This window comes from Cupressus sempervirens, chromosome 11 (assembly GCF_028749045.1).
Source record: "Cupressus sempervirens isolate cs-2001-9-10 chromosome 11, ASM2874904v1, whole genome shotgun sequence".
Classification (NCBI taxonomy): domain Eukaryota; kingdom Viridiplantae; phylum Streptophyta; class Pinopsida; order Cupressales; family Cupressaceae; genus Cupressus; species Cupressus sempervirens.
In genome coordinates, this window is record NC_143128.1 from 543,884,276 (window position 1) to 543,904,984 (window position 20,709).

Genomic DNA, 20,709 nt, shown 5'->3' on the forward strand with positions numbered 1-20,709 from the left:
TAAATGCCTCTAAGGAAAATTTGGTAGGTCTCAAATCTGTGATTGTTTCTAGAATTGAAGGAGGTGGATAATACATGACCATGGAAGCTTATGGGTCAAACTACGAACTAAATTAATTGTCAATGATATTTGGATTCATCTCTTTCTTCTTCATCTTGGTTTGTCTTTTGGGTACATAAAAATGATATTGAACCTAAATGTGGGATTTAATCGACATGATGATGGATGCAAGATAAATCTTAAGACATTCTAAAAATGAGGGATTATATCTAATCTAGGATGTGAGGATTTTCTAAGAACCTTTTATGGTTCCACAACACATCCTCCACTTTAGAATTAAATAACAGGGGCCCCCATTTTGTTTTAGGGTATATTTTGAGATGCCTCAGGGATTAGGGGTACTAAGGTCTAGGTTTAGTAGTCATGAGTTGAGCGGTCATTGTACCCTAGTGACGAAATTGAGGCCAAAATTTCTAAAATACTGCAAGTGCACACTTGCACAGATGCACATAGTGCACATGGAATACAACTCCTATTTTTCCCATTATACCTACCTAAATTTTTCACATGTGAAACTTGTGTAGGTGTGCTAATCTAAAAGGTACACAATTGTGCACTCTAAGCACTCTAGAGGGTGCCACATGCACCCCTCTGAACACCTTTATTTATGAGGAAGGGGACCAATATTTATCATTTTATTCCCTAATCTCTCTAAATGTGCACCTTCACATCTTGAGGCCTCCATAGATTTGAGATTGCAATAGTAAGTGTTTTGGTGAGATTCTATTTGATCACTTGTGCACCTTGCATGGGTGCTTGAGGTATGTTGGGTTGACACCTTCCTCATGTAGAAACCAAAGCTCTAACACCAAGCATGTGGTCTACACCTTTTCAACCTATTTAAGTGTGTGTCTATTATACACCTTGCACACTTGTGCAAGGTGCATAATGCATGCACCTCCCCTTTTAAACACATTCACCAAATCACTAAGTGCACTTATGCAAGCACACATGTGTGCAAAAAGTAGTTTTTTTGCATTTTTGACTTTGTCTAGGGTTTAGGTTTTTTTGTACCTTCTTTTTTTAGTCATCAAGATTATTTTCACTTGTTAAACACTAGGCTTACTAATATTTATTGTTTTTGTTCATATTACTACGGCATCCTCATCATCAATAGTTGAAACAAAGATTTCTCCTAAGTCGGTGACTTTCACCTATAAAGAAATCTAATGCAAGTCTCATTTTGTGAACTCACACTTAGAGACTAAGAATATAAACCTAGGACATCTAAACCTCAATGAGTTCCTCATCTTATGCAACAATTCTCATGAGAGGTCTAAGTTTGTGTCTGCACTGATCTAGAATGGGTTAGTAAATGTAGCATCCCACTTGACATCAATGAAATCTTTTGATTTTATTATTTCTTTAGATCAAAATAATGTCCCCAATAAGAGGGTGGCGAAAAATGTCATGAGAGATATTATTCTAGATATCAAACCAAATAACATCAAAAAGGTCTTCCACCTCTTATTGCAGATTAATACTACATCATCTCCTTCTACACAATACCTAATTGGTACAAAAAACACTAACATGAAGTTGATATGATAGTACATGATAGGTGCTTAATAGAGAAAACTCCTCAGGGCAAGAAGGTTGGTAAAGTTGATATGACCTGAGCCTACATGATTTTAAACATTGGATTCTATAATTTTCTTATGAGAAGAGGAATGGGAGACTTTTGTCAGCTGGGCACTTAGAGACATGGATGATCCACTTCATTGAGATGATAAGAAATGGGCCAACATTATAGAATGAGTCACTATCCTTAGTGACATCCCTATATGAGTATTATTGATTGGTGAAGACATATCCTAGATTATATATGACCTCCTATGGTATATACTTGCTTGTTTCTAAGATAGGGTATCCATGTTGACAAGGAAGGGGAGCACATCAAATAGTGGTGCATGGTCATATATTGTATATCCTTGTCTAGTCAAGAAGAAGTTAAGGATGGAAACCTTGAATATAGGATTGTGAATGATGCTTTCAATTTTGTCATTATTAGATTGATGGAGGGAAATTATACCAAAATAATGTTAGTGGAAGCAACCACAAAGGTGACTAAGATAGGGGCTTATTTCATACAACTCCACACATTCACATGTATTTGGGCGATTGGTTCAGTATTGCATTTTAAGAAGCTCCCTTGATATCCTTTGGCTACACTTATATTGTTGGAAATAGCCAGACAACTTAGTTCTACATATGATAGGATCTATACTACACATCACAAAACCTGGGTATGGCCCATCACCATCAAACCTACGAGGTACAATAGAAATAGGATATTTATACTTTTGACATTGAATGGGAAGATTTATCATGAGATGATTTCATTATTGCTCACCTCAATTTTTATAATAGTGGAATGTTCTGAGATATTGTAGAAAAGTTATTCATACACGATTCCTCCATAGAGGACAATTGGATGAATTTCATAGATGACTATGAGGTCCAAATAAGGGATTACTATAGGATGAACCTTACCTTGGTAGATAATTTCCTAGGGTTGTGGATCACCCACAAGGTTTGGATCAAGGATTCTCCAAAGATCCTAGACCCCTTGTATAATAAAGATAAAGTCCTAGATGAGCCTATTTTGAACATCAAGCTGTTTCACAAGGAGAATGATGATCTAATGCATCATGCTTAACACATCATTAAGTTGACTACAGATTGGTCACTAAACCTTTCTTTCTAGATCTCTTTCTAGAGAAGCCATCTCTAAAGGCCCTTGCATGACCAAAGAAGGGGAAGGGAATAAAGGCTAGAGATCCTACATGGGGATATATCTCCCTAGTGTGCCCAGAGATAGTGTATGAGCATGAAAGAGATATCACATAATATCATTAGGAGGAAAAAGCCAAGAAAATAAAGAGAAAGTCTATAGAGAGTGAGGAAGCCCAAGAAAAAGAGCAAGTACTAGAGTAGGAGGCTCAAGAAGAGGTTACACCTAGACCCTCAATTTCCAAAAAGAAAAGGAAAACCATGGTAGTACTGGGCCAAAATAGTAAGAGGCTGAAGAGTATTAATAATAGTGTTTCCCTGATCATTCCTAAGACCATACTAGAGGATCCAAAAGAGGAAGAAGAAAAAGAAGAGGAACATGTACCTCTTACTTAGAGAACCTAGTCAGCTAAAGTAGTTGAAGGAATGAAGAGGTGAACCAAACTCAAATTCCTCCCTCAAAATAGGAGCAAGTTATTGTGGTTGAAGATTCCATAGATCATGAGAAAGAGGGATAGACTGAGAATACCACTGTGGATGATTTTGATACTTTTGACTTGTCCAATTTTGACTTCTTGCTAGGCAAGACCTATGTCAAAGGATGGGTTATTAGGGATTTGTTGAGCATAGAATATGGAGGATATGTGTTTAAACAAACTTATCTTTTGGTTCCTATACATGTCAACACTCTATCTCCTCTTGACCAATCAGGGTCTACTCCTCCATCTAAGAAAGATACTATAGTAATGCCTCCACCTTCTTATAGCCAAGAATTGGAGGAAGGAGAGATAATTAAATAACCTAGAAGGAGTGAAATATAAGAATAATAATATCCTAGTTGGTAGTAAACTCCTCTGTAGGTAACAACAACATCATCCTCTCCCAAGAAAATGGTAATAATTTCTAAATTTAATATTTTCATGCACCAAAACTACATTTTTTTAGCTCAGTGGTGGTTGATTTTTAGATATGCATGGAGGAGGTTGAGTTTCTATTTTTGGAAGGCTACTAAGATCTATCTTCTACTCAAAGATGCCTCCCTTCTATCTTCTTCTTCTCTTTATAATTTTGAGTCTTCTAAAGGCCCATGCACCATTTAACTAATGAAAACAAGTGTGCAGCCCTACTTAGCACCATGTTAGGCATCAATTTGTATATATTTAGCTTCATTTTAATATTTTTAGCATGCTCTTTGCATGTGAAAAATCATATCTCCTAAATTTAAATGAAGGAGAGAATTCACTATAAATACAGGGATGTCATAAGTATTCAAGGCTGATATTTTATCCAATAAAGTATGCTATTGGTACTCTCATTATATGTGTAGTGATATTTTTTGGAATATTCATTCTCTTTGTGAATAAATAGTTAATGAGTAATTAAGGAGATCATATTCTTATTGTTTTGGAATGCTTTTGTGGTCTTATTTTTTAAGTTTGTTACAATTAGCCGCATAAGACCTTTGTAGTGATGAATTAGAGAAGGGAATTTAAAAATGTACATTTATAGAAATTTTTCTCATATTCCTATACATTGGTGGCTACACAATTTGATGATTTGTGAAATATTATACTATCTTACAAAGTTTCATTAACAATTGCCCCAAGAATATTGCAGTTATGCTACTCCAAATTTCATTATTTTTCTACCATCGCCTTTGAAAATCTAATTAGTAGAGGCATTTCCATTGTGGCTTATGTCTATTTAGATTTCATTTTCTACATTTTTTTAATCTTCTTATTATATCATCTCATTTCAATTTCCTTTTCATGAAATTCTAGTTAAGTTATAAATTTATATAATTTTAGACTTGCATGCATTATAAAAATACAAAAATACAAAAAATATGATTTTCTACAAAAATATTTTCTAAGTGTCACAGAGTAATAGATTGGACTTCACCAAACTAGCAAAGGCCTCCTCATAAAACATAAATATTTATCTTTAATTGAGTTATCCAGTCAGTTCAAAAATAACCTTCTAGAACTTTGGAGTTGATATTTTATTAATTTTTCAAGCTAAATATTCTCATGAATTTTTGACATTGTCATTGTACAATTACAATGCTTAATAAAAGTGGTGCTAGATGGAGGGCCTAAAGTCAATTTGAAACTTTGAGAAAGCTAGAAATTTTGATCCATTATCCCCCTTGCAACAAGTACTATGGTCATTGCCTAACAAGAATGAGTTCCTAGAGCTTATCATTTCTACAAATCTTGTAGTGATAAAGGGATTCCCAAAATTCATCCACCACTACCTTTCATACGACCAACATTGGCTTTACAGTCCCTTCTTTCTTCACATCCAACACCTCCAAATCAACACCAAAATTAGCCAACTCCACCACCAATGGATTTCTTTGGTAATGGATAGGATTCAGTTATCAATTTATAAGGTTAGCTTCATGATCTTCTTAAGAATCTAGAAAAATATTCACATAGGTATATTTATGAAGATACAAGGAAAGTGGAAGACTATGTCAAAGTTTTCAAGAAAAATTGCAAGAAGAAAATTCATCATGAAGATTTGGTATTCATTTGTTCCTTTACGCTTTGGGAAAAATGATATTTCATTGGTATGTGAACCTATTGTCGGCATGTGTCACAAATTGGGCATCCTTTAAGAGTATGATCTTGGGCCAATTCAAGGCTTTCATCAACCCAACTATTGTACACTAGAAATTTCTTTCTATTAAGAGGGACCCCCATGAGACTATCTCAAGAGTGAATTATCATTTCCACATAATGTACCAAAAGATGGAGTCCCCTTATATATTGTTGCTAGAAGCTGCATTACAAATTTATCTCAACTCCATGGATTAGTTCACAACGATTTTCTAAGAAGGTTGTCTACCCCGAGCATTTACACTCTTGAAAAATCTTCCAAGAAACAATCACCTTCACTAAGAAATATAACCCAAATGGAGGGGGAAGCATGGGGTCCCCTTTCCATCAAACATTGTGGGAGTAATACCACTATATCCAATAGGACTTTGAGTGACTATGCCTCAATTTTTGGCCACCTTAACATGATTCCGATCTAATAATTTTTTGCTCTCCACCATAAGCCCTCACATATCTATGGTATGAGCCCCATAAAACAACATTTGTTTAACATGAAATTTCTCCATCAATGGAACATAAGAACAACAACATGGCTAATGAATTTAAAGTCAAAAAGAAAACAATGTCATGGCTCTCTAACAAGATGACAAGGATGATATTGTATCAAGGACAAAATTAGAACAAACAATGCCAAGTTGCTTCTCAAAATAACATAACTATGCACAAAATATGAATAGAAACTCTGGTTCTTACAATAACAATAACAATGGTGGGAATAATTATAATACACAAGAAAGAATAATAGGGATACCAAGGTGAAACCATCAGTAGACCACTCTCCCCAATATTGGTAGCATTCCCACTTATAATACTAACCCTATCAACTTTGTTGAGGCACACTTTGCTGGACATAATAGAAATACCGAAAACAACAAAGATAATTATTATTATGGTGATAGTAAAATTTAAAATTACCATGCCCAAGATGCTACCATATCTCCCATACAATTCAATGCAATGGTGTTAGAATATTATTATACACCTCCAATAGAGAATGAGAATTCAATGAACAAAGAATTTGTATTTCCTTTCAATCATGAAGTTGAGTTAGAAGCAGCAAAGATGTTTTCTTTCCATGGAAATAATAGGAACACGTATGATTTATGTTGCCAAAGAGATTCATTGGCTAATAGTATCCCTCTAGGGACACACCTTACACCCCCATATCCTTGAGCAAGTAATAATTTGGTGTCACCACAAGCACAATTTTAAAGGGTGTGTACATTCAACAATCATCCCACAATAATGAAGATTCTAGCATGGTCTTCAAATAAATATAGTGTCATTAAAGAACATAAGAAAGTGAAGGCTAACATCTCTATATTTGATATGTTGAAAACTTTCCCTAGTCAAAGGGAAGATCTTTTGAAGACATTAGACCATACAATATCTACAACAAACCCTATCACTAAAAAAAAACCCACTTCAAATGTCAATGCAATGGAATCTATACCCACTATATTTAAAGATAAAATAGAAGTACCTCCATTTTGGTTGTCTCCATATTTTTGGAAGAAATATGCATAATTATTTTATAGGATCAAGTGCTAGTTGCAACATCAAGCCACTCTCAATTTCCCAAAGGATAGGAGTAACACCCCAGCCTACCAATAGAGTGTTAATACAACTAGACAAGGAAAAAGTCAAGGTTATTGGCCTAATGAAATATGTGTGCATAAAGTTTATGATGGACCCAAGAATCTAAGACTTAATTGAAATAAATGTGGTAGATATTCATGAAATGCACAGGATGCCCTTGAGAAGGGAATGGACCAAATGCCTAAGGGGATGTTCTCAACTTATTTCACCTAAATATGGATTCCATCGAAGGGATTGAATAGCCAAATAAAAATTGATGTAGATCCTAAGTTAAAGATAATGATCATTGATATAAAACTCCCAATAAAGTCTTTTTTCACCAATATGATCTGCGATCATACTATGTTATGGAATTCAATTTATAGGAAACATATGAGGGAAACCCCATAGAAGGAGTACAAGAGTTCTCACTTAGTGAAAATAAATTCAAACAATTCATGGACAACATGATATCTAACATGCAATATCTTGGGGAAGATTTTGATCCAAAAATACTCTTATTGCCTGGGTTTTTTTGCCTTCATCAAGAAAATCATTACGAATTTGATACCCATAATGTCAAGGTGTTATATCACAAGTACTATCAAAGGTAGTGGCACTAGGAAGTTTGATACAAGATGCTAACCAAGCAATAGATATCATCTTATTGACTACATAATGGGTCCCAAAGGAAATTTATGTAACCAATAGCACAAATAGTATTGATCAAAGTCATGGGTCTGATAGTGATGATGCTATTTTATTAACTAAAAATTCATCCCCCAAAGGACTCCTCTTAGAGCAAGATCCTGATATATCATACAATGATACTTATTCAAATGGAGGATGGCTTCTACTAGGTTCTACAAGGATCATAACTAATCATAGTAGGTGATGTTTTTTCAAAGGCCAACGCAAAAATCTATCATTGTTAGGCCCAAAGAAGAGACCTATAAAGTCATTGAGCTCATAAATAAATTTTATGAAAAATAAAGAGAATGTAGAGATTCATTGTCCCAAATCATACCAAAAAATATGCCTACAAAAAATAGAAGTACTATTCAAGACAAGAAGGAATGGAGGCCCAAGCCTAATTATTTTAAGGGAAAGTTCAAAGCTAAGGTAATTCCCAAGGAAAAGGAAAAACCAGACAAGGACACAAATGAAATATGGACCTTACAATTTGACACTTCTAGATGCAAACAAGCAACAAGAACATGAATGAAGCTAATCAGACCCATAGGTAAGTCTTGTTGCATTGTCTATCATTTACAATTTTTATGTACTAACAATGTTGCAAAATATGAAGCTTTGGTATGAGGTCTTCTACTGGCCTTAGAAAAGGATGTAAAAGTGTTTTTTGTTCAAGGAGATTCTTAGCTGGTAATCAGGAAGATTAGACGAACCTATTCATGTAATGATAAAAGGTTACAAGCTTACAGAAAAAGAATTTGGGACCTAATGGAATATTTTAAAGCCTCTAACATAAGATTGATTTTGTGTAGGAGAAATGTAGTTGCTGACACATTGGCCACATCATCTAGTGCATTACAGCCAATAGAGTGAACTAGACTAAAAGATTTTTTGTAGAGTTGATTGCAACCCCATCAATGCCTAACAATATAAAAAATATTCCAAGTCTTTCAAGATAATCAACACATCTTGGAATCTATCATGATCAGTGGAATACTCAAAGGATAGATGGTAGATGATGAACTAGAAGGATGTGAGGATAAAGAAGAGGTTGAAGATGAGGACAGAGTATTGAACTTGAAAACAAATATTATTCCAAGGGAAATGGTTAAACTTGAGAAAATATTTGATAAAGATGAATTTGCGTGATAGAGTAGACCTCCTCTTGAGGAAGGAAATGATGATTAAGATTTGTATAATTTGGGTTCCATCAAAGACCCCCAAATGGTGAAGATTGGGAAATTTTGCAATCCACGGGAAATGAAAGAATGTTACAACTATTGGTTGAGTATAAAGAAATCATTGCACAGAGTTATGAAGACCTAAAACATATGATATAGATAGAATTGTGCATGATATCCCCCTCAAACTAGATGTGAAGCCCTTCCATCAAAGACAAAGGATCGTCAATCTAGTCATTGAGCATCTAATAATCAAAGAGGTGCATAAATTATTGGATGCTAAAACCAATTTTCCAAATTATAACCCTATTTGGGTCACCAATCTAGTACTAGTACATATGAAACATGGAGAAATCAGGCTATGTGTGGATTTAAGAAACCTGAATCAATCTTCATGGTTATTCTAGCCACAATCAAGTGTTGGTTTAAGAAGAAGACAGACTAAAAATGCCTTTACAACTAAATGGGTACATTCGAGTACAAAAACATGCATTTTGGATTGATTAATGTTGAAGCCACATTCAAAAAAGTTGTGGATGAAGCATTCAAAGGTCTAGTGAAAAAATACATATTCATTTACATGGATGATCTCACAGTATTCTCAAAGAATCGAGATGATCACATTGTTGATCTAAAACAAGTATTGAGAAAATGTTGAAAGTATGGAATTTATCTCAACCCTAAGAAATTCTCCTTTGGAGTCACCAAAGGGATATAACTTGGACATATATTAGAAAAAAATGCATCTCTATTGATCTGGAAAGAGTGGAAGCAATTCCAAAGTTGTTCACCCGAAATAGTAGAAAAGAGTTGAAGTCTTTCTTTGGGAAGATTAAATTTGTGTGTTAATTCATAAGTGATTTGTTGAAATAGTGTGCCCTCTCAATGACATGCTAAAAATGTAAAAATTGATTGGACACATGAGGTTAAGAAAGATTTTGTGGACATCAAAGTCACAATTTCTACTACACTGATACTTGTGAGCCTAGATTATCAATTGTCATTCAAAGTGTATTTCCTTTCTTAAGATATTTGTGTGTCATTGTATTAACCCAGAAGAAGGATGGTGAGGATGAAACATTGGAATTCTTTAGAATAACTAAGGGGGGGTGAATAAGTTATCCAAGGTCCAGATGTATAAATAAAACTTTTCATAGCTTAGTGAACCCAGAAAACATTTATCTTCATGCATGCATTCATAAGATTATGAAATCACTTAAAACTTGTGGCTTACTTTTAAATAAATTTGTAGAAATGTAAGCATGAAACATAATAGATTCAGCAACACACTTGACACAATGATTTACATGGAAACCCAATTTGGGAAAAACCACCAATAATATGCCACTCTTTTTCACTCTTCTAAAGTGATGCCCTACGAAAGGCCAACCCTGTTAAAGGTTACAATACAAACTATTAAATGTGACCCTATTAAAGGATTTCAATCACCCTATTAGGAGTGGGCCTTGTTAGAGGACTTTAGACCATTCACTTGGAATGTCATGTAGTTAAAGGATTTACAAATGACTTCACCTAAATCCAAAGGATTTACCCTAGATTGATATAATTATTAGAGAGTAACAATAAGGATTGATCTGATAACAACTTACAACTCCATTTGTAGATTGTAGATATTGTTTCAATCCTCCATTCTTCTTCTTTTTCACACATTTCATCTTTAATAGCTTGTTCACCCTTCAAGAATCCATATCATTAAGCCTTCTTGCTTAACATGCCAACATAGACTCTCAATTCGGTCACTAAATGAAGAAATACCCTTGACTCATTGTCTTCCTTAGGTTCTTGCACATGACAACCCTTGCTTCTAACCAGCCATCCCTTTAAATAGAGAATTAAGATCTTTTGTTGTTCATTTTCCATCATCAAATTTAGGGTTAAGAAAGATTAGGTAGGATTCAATGAATCTACCCCTCATTTCATATCACTTCTAGAAACTTCTCCTTCAATCCTCTTCGAATTTGCCTCAAAATGATTTACCATGAATTATGTGCCACTAGCTCATCAATCTTATCTTCCACCTAGTTCACACAATCCAAGAAAACAAACTTGTTGGATTAGATCCATCAAATTTATGATCTTTCTAATAATGCTGGCACTCAGCATTAACTTTTTTTCTGATGCCTGACACATACTGCATTGATTAGCATCCTCTGTAAAATCACTTGAAATGAACTAAAGTTTAATAGTACTCAACATCAACTCAACTTTACTTGGCATCCACTATTTTGCTTGGCATGCACTAAAATAGTCTTTTACTTGGGTCCAACTAATTTTTTTCTTGGCTTGCACTAACTTTGATCAACACCTATTATCCATTTGGTCAAGCTTGGTGAACAAACTTTGTTTAACTTGTTCGTCTGGACTTTCTTAGTCTAACCAACTTTTAAAACCTTAAGTAGATAATCAATCCACTATGATATCACTGTTTTAGTTGATTCTTCTACTCCTTTTTATATCAAAACTCAACTTTTCCTCTAGGTGCTATTGTTACATCTTTTGATCAAATCCTCTTCATTAATCAAATGGGTGATAGTACTTAAATCATATAAGTAATTGTCTTACCAAAAAAAAGAAGGTTTGACATCAGTGACAAAACAATGATTGAAACATATTTATCACACTTGTAACAATCTATTTTTGACAATCTCCTTCTTAACAATCTCCCTCTTTGGCATTGATGGAAAATCAAACTGATCAACCAAACTGACTCGGTTAAAATAGTAAAACCAAAAAAATACCAAAAAGAAAATAATTCATTGTATTGAAATCTCTCCCTCTATTAGCAACTTGCATCTTCTAAATAGGTTACAAAATTTTGTTCTGTTTTGATCAACAGACAATCAACAATCAATTCATCCTTATGATTCCCTGTGATATCCCCATTTTGACATATAATTTAAATAATAAATAAGTATAATATATAAAGTAATATTAATAATAATATTTATAAGTAATATTATATTATAATCATATAATAATATCATATTATATATCGTATTATAATAGTAATATGAAAATATGAATGAAATAATAGTCTAATATAATAATAAATGACATTATGTTTAAGATATATTTTAATATAGTAATACTATATTAATAAAGTATTATAATATAATATATATTTGATATATTATTAAAATAGTATATGTTATAATATAATTATTAATATAATATATCTTATGATATTAATTAATATAACCAAGCTTATTAATATAAATATATAATTAATATAATTATATTATTATTATTAATATAAATATATAATTAATATAATTATATTATTATTATTAATATAATATAACTAATATTACAAAAGGACGTGACTCTTTCTATCAATATATATATGGAATAATAACGTTGTTAAGGATCATCAAAAGGAAATATTATAAAACTTATACAAATTAAAGCTAAATAGGTAAATGTCCCAAAATGGGACATTACAAGTGGTATCACAACTAGCATCCTGCCAGTCTGTGAGGTTTTCTACAGAGATAATTTTAGTAATTTGTGGTTGACCCTTCACACAATCTTTCCACCACTTCAAGGTTCTGCAAAATTAGCTATTGCACCCAATAATCAAGCTCATGCTAAATAGATGTCTTTTGATGCTTCAAACTATCCATGACATTTGATCACTTCAGGCTTGATGTACTCAGCTTCCCAACACTCCAACCACCCTAGCCAATAACTTCAGTACCAAATTGGGAGCGTGAATACCAAGTAGCATAGAAAAACTCAACTGTTGGTTCATAATCCCATCATACAAATAACTATTGAGAGATCATAGAGTTTGGTTATATTATAAAGATGTTTTTTTCCATTTGTTGTATAAGAAATGAAAAAGCTTCAAGAACAAGAATTGATTGCAGGAATTTAAAAAGAAAATGAGATAATAACAACAAAAACATATGGTAATATAAAAGATTGAGATGGTAACACTTTTTGATTGTTGTAGATACACTATAGTAATTATTTCTTACTTCAAGCACTTTATCCTCCACTGATGTCCCCCCAGTACTTACTCCTTGGCCTCCCATATAAGCAAGATACCACATAAGCATTTTGGTAGAATTTTTTTTACCTGCCCCACTTTCTCCACTCACTAGAATGGACTAGCTTCTCTTCTCTTCTTTCATCATCACCCTATATCCATTAAAAGCTTAAAAAATGATGCATCAAAAAGAAGCTCTTTGCTCTACAAAACACAACTTTAATCAAAAAATTGGAGAGGCAACGTACCTATATGTAGCATCTACCACAACATAAACATGTGGACTTATGTGTTGTTACCTCTTTGCATCTTTCCTGCAAACATGGAATTTATGTTGTAGTCATGGAATGTACTATGAGTATTTGAGGGGAACATGTAAAATCAATTGGGATGATTATTACAATGCTCTACGTAAGCTATAGACTTGACTTGTCACACAGAAGACATAGTAGATGTAGAAATGGACATCATGGTCATTAATGTAAAGAAAGATATTCTTACTACGAAATAGGATGATACTTATGAGTACATGGTGGAGTATGCCCAAACTACAAAAGAGGCTAGATGGATGGAAAATGTTGTTGGTTGGTATCTTTCACATCCTGGTTATGATTGTTGGCTATCTGGTATTGTCGTGTCAACTCAAATGCTAAATCAATAGTTTTAAGAGCCTTTCTTGGTAGTAGTTATAGACCCAACAAGAACTGTATCTACAGGAAAGGTTGAGATTGGTGCATTTCAAACATACCCACAAGGATACAAACTTCTAGATGAACCAGTATCTGAATATCAAACAATCCCTTTAAACAAAATGGAAGATTTTGGTGTCCATTGCAAGCAGTATTATGCTTTGGATATTACATACTTCAAGTCATCTCTTGATTCTCACCTCTTGGATCTATTGTGGAACAAGTATTGGGTAAACACTCTCTCATCCTCTCTGCTCTTTTGGAATAGAGATTATGTTGTTGGGAAAATTTTAGATCTTAGATTAAACTAGAGGAAGACCTTAAGTCAATATTAAGATTACTTCAAACCCCTAAATCAACACTTCAACACATAAAGGTAGTGAGGTAAGTTATATATTTTCTTCATATATTTTTATTATGAAGTAATTGTTAGTGTCCTTCTTATGATGGACACATTTTGTTATTGTGAAGAGTATTGAATAGTCTAATACCTACTATCAATGGTTCTAATCAAACAGTTACAATGAAATGAAATTGAATTTTAAGTTCATAGGTAATAATACAATAATTACTGAATTAGATATTTACAATTAAATAATGATTGAATAGAATTAAGTTTTAAAAATATTGAATTCTAAGTGAGATTAGTTTTCAATCATTGTCACAAATAATGTTGTTAAGTAAAATTAATTAAATTATTTAAGATCATCATCTTCCAAGATAAGATAAGGCCAGTGGTGGAATGGGTTGGGTGACACCACTTAGAGGTACTAGGTAAGGCCTACAGTGAGATGGTCATTGGGCTACATCATCCAAGGGTACAAGGTAAGGGCTATGGTGAAGCAAGTACCCCAGGGTACATCATACAAAAGCACTATCTTGGAGATGATGATCGGAGAGAGATAAAAATAATGAGGGAGAATGGTGAGGCCCATGATTGAGTAATAGGGCATCCTATTGTAGTTTCCCCTCCTATACTCAGAAAATGATGAGTTAATAAATGAACTATACTTTTGATATTTGACAAGTCACTAAATTGAGACCATAAACACCTTATTAGGGGATTGATATAAGGAAATCCTAAAAAGAAAAATTTGTGTGTGTGTGTGTGTACTAATGATTTTTTTGGGGTTGCAGGTTCACAATCAAGGAATTACATAATGTGTGCATTGTGTGTCTGCATCATGTATGCTTCGTGTCTTTATATGTTTGAATCGTGTATGCTTCGTGTCTTCATTTGTCTACATTGTGTCTGCTTCATGTTTTCATTCATTAAAGATGTATATCTCATAAATCTTCAAGGCCTTTTGTATGCAAATATATTTTGTGTCTATGAAGGAGCTTGTGTATGAAAGATTTTGCTTGAGGACAAGCAAATTCGAGAGGGGAGGACTGTGATATCCCCATTTTGACATATAATTTAAATAATAAATAAGTATTACATATAAAGTAATATTAATAATAATATTAAAATGATAATATTCTATAAATAATATTATATTATAAGTAATATTATATTATAATCATATAATAATATCATATTATAATAGTAATATAAAAATACAAATGAAATAATAATCTAATATAATAAATAATGATATTATAATTAAGATATATTTTAATATAGCAATACTAAATTAATGAAGTATTATAATATAATATAATATTTATAGTTGATATATTATTAAAATAATAAAAGTTATAATATAATTATTAATATAATATCTTACGATATTAATTAATATAACCAAGCTTATTAATATAAATATATAATTAATATAAATATATAGTTTATATTATTATATTATTAATAATATAATATAATTAGTATTATGAAAGGACGTGACTCTTTCTATTAATATATATATGGAAGAATAACATTGATAAGGATCATCAGAAGGAAATATTATAAAACTTATACAAATTAAAGGTAAATAGGTAAATGTCCCAAAACGGGACATTGCACTCCCTCTAAATTACTTCTTATTTCTCCCTTCTACAGTATCTCCCTCTTACTAGGCAAATAGATGTTGTCAATAGATACACTTTCTTTCTCAACAGTCAACATTACTCCCTCATACTATGTGTTAGAATTTCTCCCTCTTTGTTCAATCTCTTGTATTTCTCCCTTCAGGATCAATTTAATCTCTTGTACTTCTTCCTCTTTAACAAAAATGCCAAAGACTTGTCATTGATGAGGCTAATTATTGACTCTATTTTGTGTTAACCTTAATACTCTATTTTTAATGTTACCAAGACATTTGTGAACTTATAACTAGTTGAACTTATGATAAAGTCTAGATAGAACTGTTAACCCACAGGTAGATAGCTATGTCATATTTTACCAATATTATACATATAATGCAGTATTTCATATAACCATCAGAATGTATGTTCTAATATTTTGATTTGATTTGATTATGCTTATTTGTGTAAATATTTCTGCATCACAACTAACATGTTAGGGAAGAAGCTGGAGAATGGTCAATTGCATTCAAGAAGGAGCATCAATTGTGATGGAAGAATCATAATGGCATCATGAGACACAACTGCTATAAAGGAGGAGCTATTATTCTAGGAATGTAGGGATTAAGTGCTTTTATATTCCCTTCACATTTAGGGATAGGATCGATAGTTTTGGGGGTTGAGAAAAGTTCATGGAAAAACATTGTTGACTCTAATAGTGAGTTGTTTTATAGTTTTATGTATTATTCTTATGTAAGAAGTTTTGAAATATAATGAAGTAAGTCTTGGTTTACATTCTATGTTAGTAGATTAGCATTAGCTAACCAAGGGGGCCCACTTGGGAGGTGGATTAAATTATATTAGTGTAGATTTACTTCTAGCATTTCTAGTATTTTAGGTAGAATTTGTAAGTTACTTCCTATAGCATCATACTTTTTGAATGTTCTTGCAACACCTATGAGAGCAGTTATAGTGGATGGCCTGAGTTGAAATATAGGTTAGCATAGAGTTGTCTTTCCAGCATTCATTTCAATAAAGAGTTAAGTGTGTTACTTTCCTACAGCACTAGTGTAGGTTCTTCATATGCATTTTAATTCCTGCAACATAAGCATAATGACTCCTTAAGAAGCCTAGTGCACATGTTGTGCTGACCATTTCAAGTATACATCCTTGGTTGAAAAATTAAATGCACCTCATGGTGGGAGATGTAATCCTTAGATTGAATAAACTATTGCTAAGTAAGGCCTTGGGCATGATTATCACATACCTATTGTGAGGCAAACCATTTTTGGCATCATTTTCGGGGATGGTGTCAAACTAGGAACATGTTTTTGGGTCATAGTTTTTTTAGTTAGTTTTTAGAGATTTTAATTTCTAAAACTTGCTTCATAAGTGTGAAGAATTCATTTGCATGCATCGAAGAGGAAGACAACAAGATGAATATGGTAGATTTCTTCCATGAGATTCTATTCATTTGAATGATGGAATTGAAGAATTTGAGTTGTCTTTTGAGGACACAAGCCCTAATTTTCCTCTAGCATCTTGCTCTAGAGAAGAATCTTTGGATACAAGCAGTCTTCATCTTTTTTTTGAAATCTTGGCCAGCTTTCTTGATAGCTCTGGTCCAAATCCACATTTTGTTAACAATCCCATAGCCAATGCTCCTTTTCATCAACAACCCCATAATCAAATACCTCTAGTAATGGCACACCCTACTTTTCCATTTCCTCCCCCAAGCCTCATAACCAATGTTAATCTCAAAAATATACCCACAACTACTCTTCCAAAGTTTTATGGCCTTGTAATTGAGGATCCTAATACTTTCTTGCTTTAGTTTGCATACTCTATCATAGCTTTGACTATAACATTGATTCCCATAAGCTCAAGTTGTTTCCAGCAACATTGAAAGAATCAGCCTTACGATGGTTCATGGGCTTAGGAGCTAATGCAACAGGTACTTGGGATGAAATGCAAACTCAATTTTTGGAAAAATAAAAAGATTATTGTAAGGGGAGTGATCCAAGGGAGATAAAAAATTTAGAATATCACAAAAGGAGGATGAAACATTGGAAGACTATGTTTCACGTTTTTTGTACATAATGCAAAAGAACCCCCAGCATGTACTGGTAGAGGATTCGTAGAGACTAGTCTTATTGAGAGGGGTAAATGATAATTTTTTGGAAGCATTAGACCTAATGGTTGGTGGTGATGTATACCAATCTTCTTGGGATGGTCTCAAGAAAATCTCTCTTAACTACTCAAGGTCAACTGTGAAGAAAGGAAAAGGATACCGATCCACAACCACTAAAGGGATTAGTTAGGATGCTTCAAAGCTTGAGATATCTAATTTACTCTTAGATTTCAAACAAGACATAATAAATGATGTCACTACACATCTCGACACTATGAGTGCAAAGAAAAGGCATCCATAAGTTTAATCACAATTAGCAGAGTATTGTCCTCACTACTGCAAATAAAAGCAAGACTGCGCATGTAAGCTGATAGCCAATCTAAAGAATCAAAATCTACCAATGGAGTAATGAAGATAGATGAGGATAATGATCAAGTGTTCTTCATTGCTTAACATCTACCATGGGCTTCAAGACAAGGTATGCCTCAAGATCCCTTACAATTTTCAAATCCTTACAATAACCAGTGGCAAAACCAAAGTCATTAGAATCCTTTTTAGTACTCCCAACCTCCTTGGCAAAACCAACAAAATAACTAGTGGAAAAACCAACAAAATCATCCCTGGCCTAATAAGAAAAATAACCAGTGGCAAAATCTACAGAATCAATGGCAACCACCGCAAGGAAATTGGTAGCAAAATAACCAATGGAGGGAGCCTCCATAATGCCCCAACCAAAATCCTAGTAACCCACAACTACCACCCCCAATCCAATAGCCTATAATAATGCCACTTCCTACAAAAAATAATACTAATCCTAAGCCAACCCAATTTCTTGCTCAATCTTAGCCAAATCCAAACAACAAGCAATAGTAGTAGCAAATGTACACTACTAATACTCAGCAGTGCCCTACATATTCACTAGAGATATCTAATATCTATTTGAGATCAGGTACAACCTTGCCTACACCAAAATACCCTATTATTATAGAAGTTCAAAAGATTCTTGTAGAACCACTTCCAGAAGCTACATTTCTAAACACCAACCTGCCAACTAATGTACCCAGGAGGACTACCGACCATACCTTTGTGAATCCTCCCTTTCCACGTAGGCTAAATAAAGAGAAATCTATATCACATGAGGAAGAGACATTTGATATTGTTGAGTAGCTAAAAAACATGCACATCCAAATTCCTTTATTCCAAGCTATCAAGGATGTCCCTATTTATGGAAAGGCTATTAAGGAAGCATACCTAAAGAAGCTAGGGTGGAAGAAGAAAGATCTCAAACAATCTATATTGTTGGGAAATTAGCAAATATCATATTAGGGAAGGTAGTGACACCAAAGTATTCAGATCCTAGTAGTCCAATAGTTAATCTAATCATAAAAAAATAGGTTGTGAAAAATGCTTTAGTTGATCTAAGAGCAAAAATAAATGTGATGAGTAAGGATACAATGCATAGGTTATGTATGAAAGGCTTAAGAAAAACTCCCACAGTGTTACAACTTGTTGATAGTTCAACTGTCACTCTAGATGGTCTCATAGAAGGTGTGATAGTGATTTTAGATTCATGGGAATACCCTACTAATTTTCTTATCCTATCCCCCAAAGTAAAACTTTTTGGCTTTCCTATCATATTAGGGAGACCCTGGTTAGCCACCAGCGATACTAAAATTAATTGCAAATTAGGCAATATGAAAATTTCAAGTGGTCAGACCATAAGAAAGATAGATCTATATCCACCTGCCCAACCCCAAACAGACTTGAGAGAACCCATTTGGCCAGATTTAGGGGATGAAGAGGAAGAACTAAATTCTATAGCTCAGCTCATGATGTTTCGAAGGAAATCTTTTCTCCAAATGCAGGATGAAGAAGATGATGTACAGAGCATTCTTACCAATGAGTGTATACTGGCCAGAGATATTGATGAAAGTTCTATCTTAAAGCTATGTACCTATGAAGATGATGTCTACCTAGAAATCCCTAAGAAAATTGACCAATCACTACTAAGTGAAGTAGATACATATCTAGTTTCAAAAGTTTCAATAGTGGAATTAACAACTAATGTGAACCTTTCTCCTAGTCATAATCTCCATGTAAACAATAAGTTGTCCCTATCACAATTGGAATTGTTAACCAAGCTCATCAATCAGCATGAAAAAATCTTTGCTTGGGATTATAAGGATATGGTAGGACTGAGCCCTAAACTCTACACCTATAGAATCTACATCAATGATGGAAGATTTCCACTCCGTTAGCATCAAAGGAGAATAAATCTAGCACTGTGCAAAATAGTTAAGACTGAGTTTAAAAAGTTGTGGATGCTAGATTCAACAATCCAATCTCTTATAGAAAATGGGTATCACCATTAGTTTGTACCTAAGAAAGGAGGAAAGTGGTGGATATGTGTAGATTATAGAGATTTGAATAATGCCACAAATAAGTATTACTCCAGAAGATCAAGAGAAAACCACATTTACATGTCCTTGGAGTACCTATTCCTATTCTATATTACCATTTGGCTTATGCAATGTACCTACTACTTTCCAAAGAGTTGTAATTAGTATCTTTTCTAACTTATCACATGATTGCATGGAGATATACATGGATGACTTCATTACATTTGGTGTCATATTTGAGAATGCCTTGGAGAGCTTGGAGAAAGTACTAATCTGATGTGAAGAACACAACTTGTCTCTTAACAATGAGAAATTCTTTTTGATGATGCAGGAAGGGATGGTACTGGAACATTTTATTTCTAAAGTTGGAATCTAGGTATACCCTGTGAAAGTAGAGGTAATTCTCACACTGCCTACTGCCACAAAGCAAAAAGAAGTCAGATATTTCCTAAGACATGTTGGCTATTATAGGAGGTTTATCAAAAAAATTAGTTAGATAGCTAGTCCTCTATATACTTTTCTTAGCAAAGAGGCTAAATTTGTCTAGACAAACAAATGTGATGACTCCTCCCAATAGCTCAAGTCACTATTAACAACTGCACCAATACCTAGGGGTCCTGATTGGACTTTTCCCTTTCAAATGC

General features: G+C 33.4%; 1 pseudogene; it reads left to right on the top strand.

The window, feature by feature from the left end:
* The window catches only part of LOC149530782 (COP9 signalosome complex subunit 5 pseudogene), a 34,671-nt pseudogene extending 20,790 nt beyond the window's left edge, over window positions 1-13,881 (top strand).
* The last annotated feature ends 6,828 nt before the right edge of the window (window positions 13,882-20,709 follow it).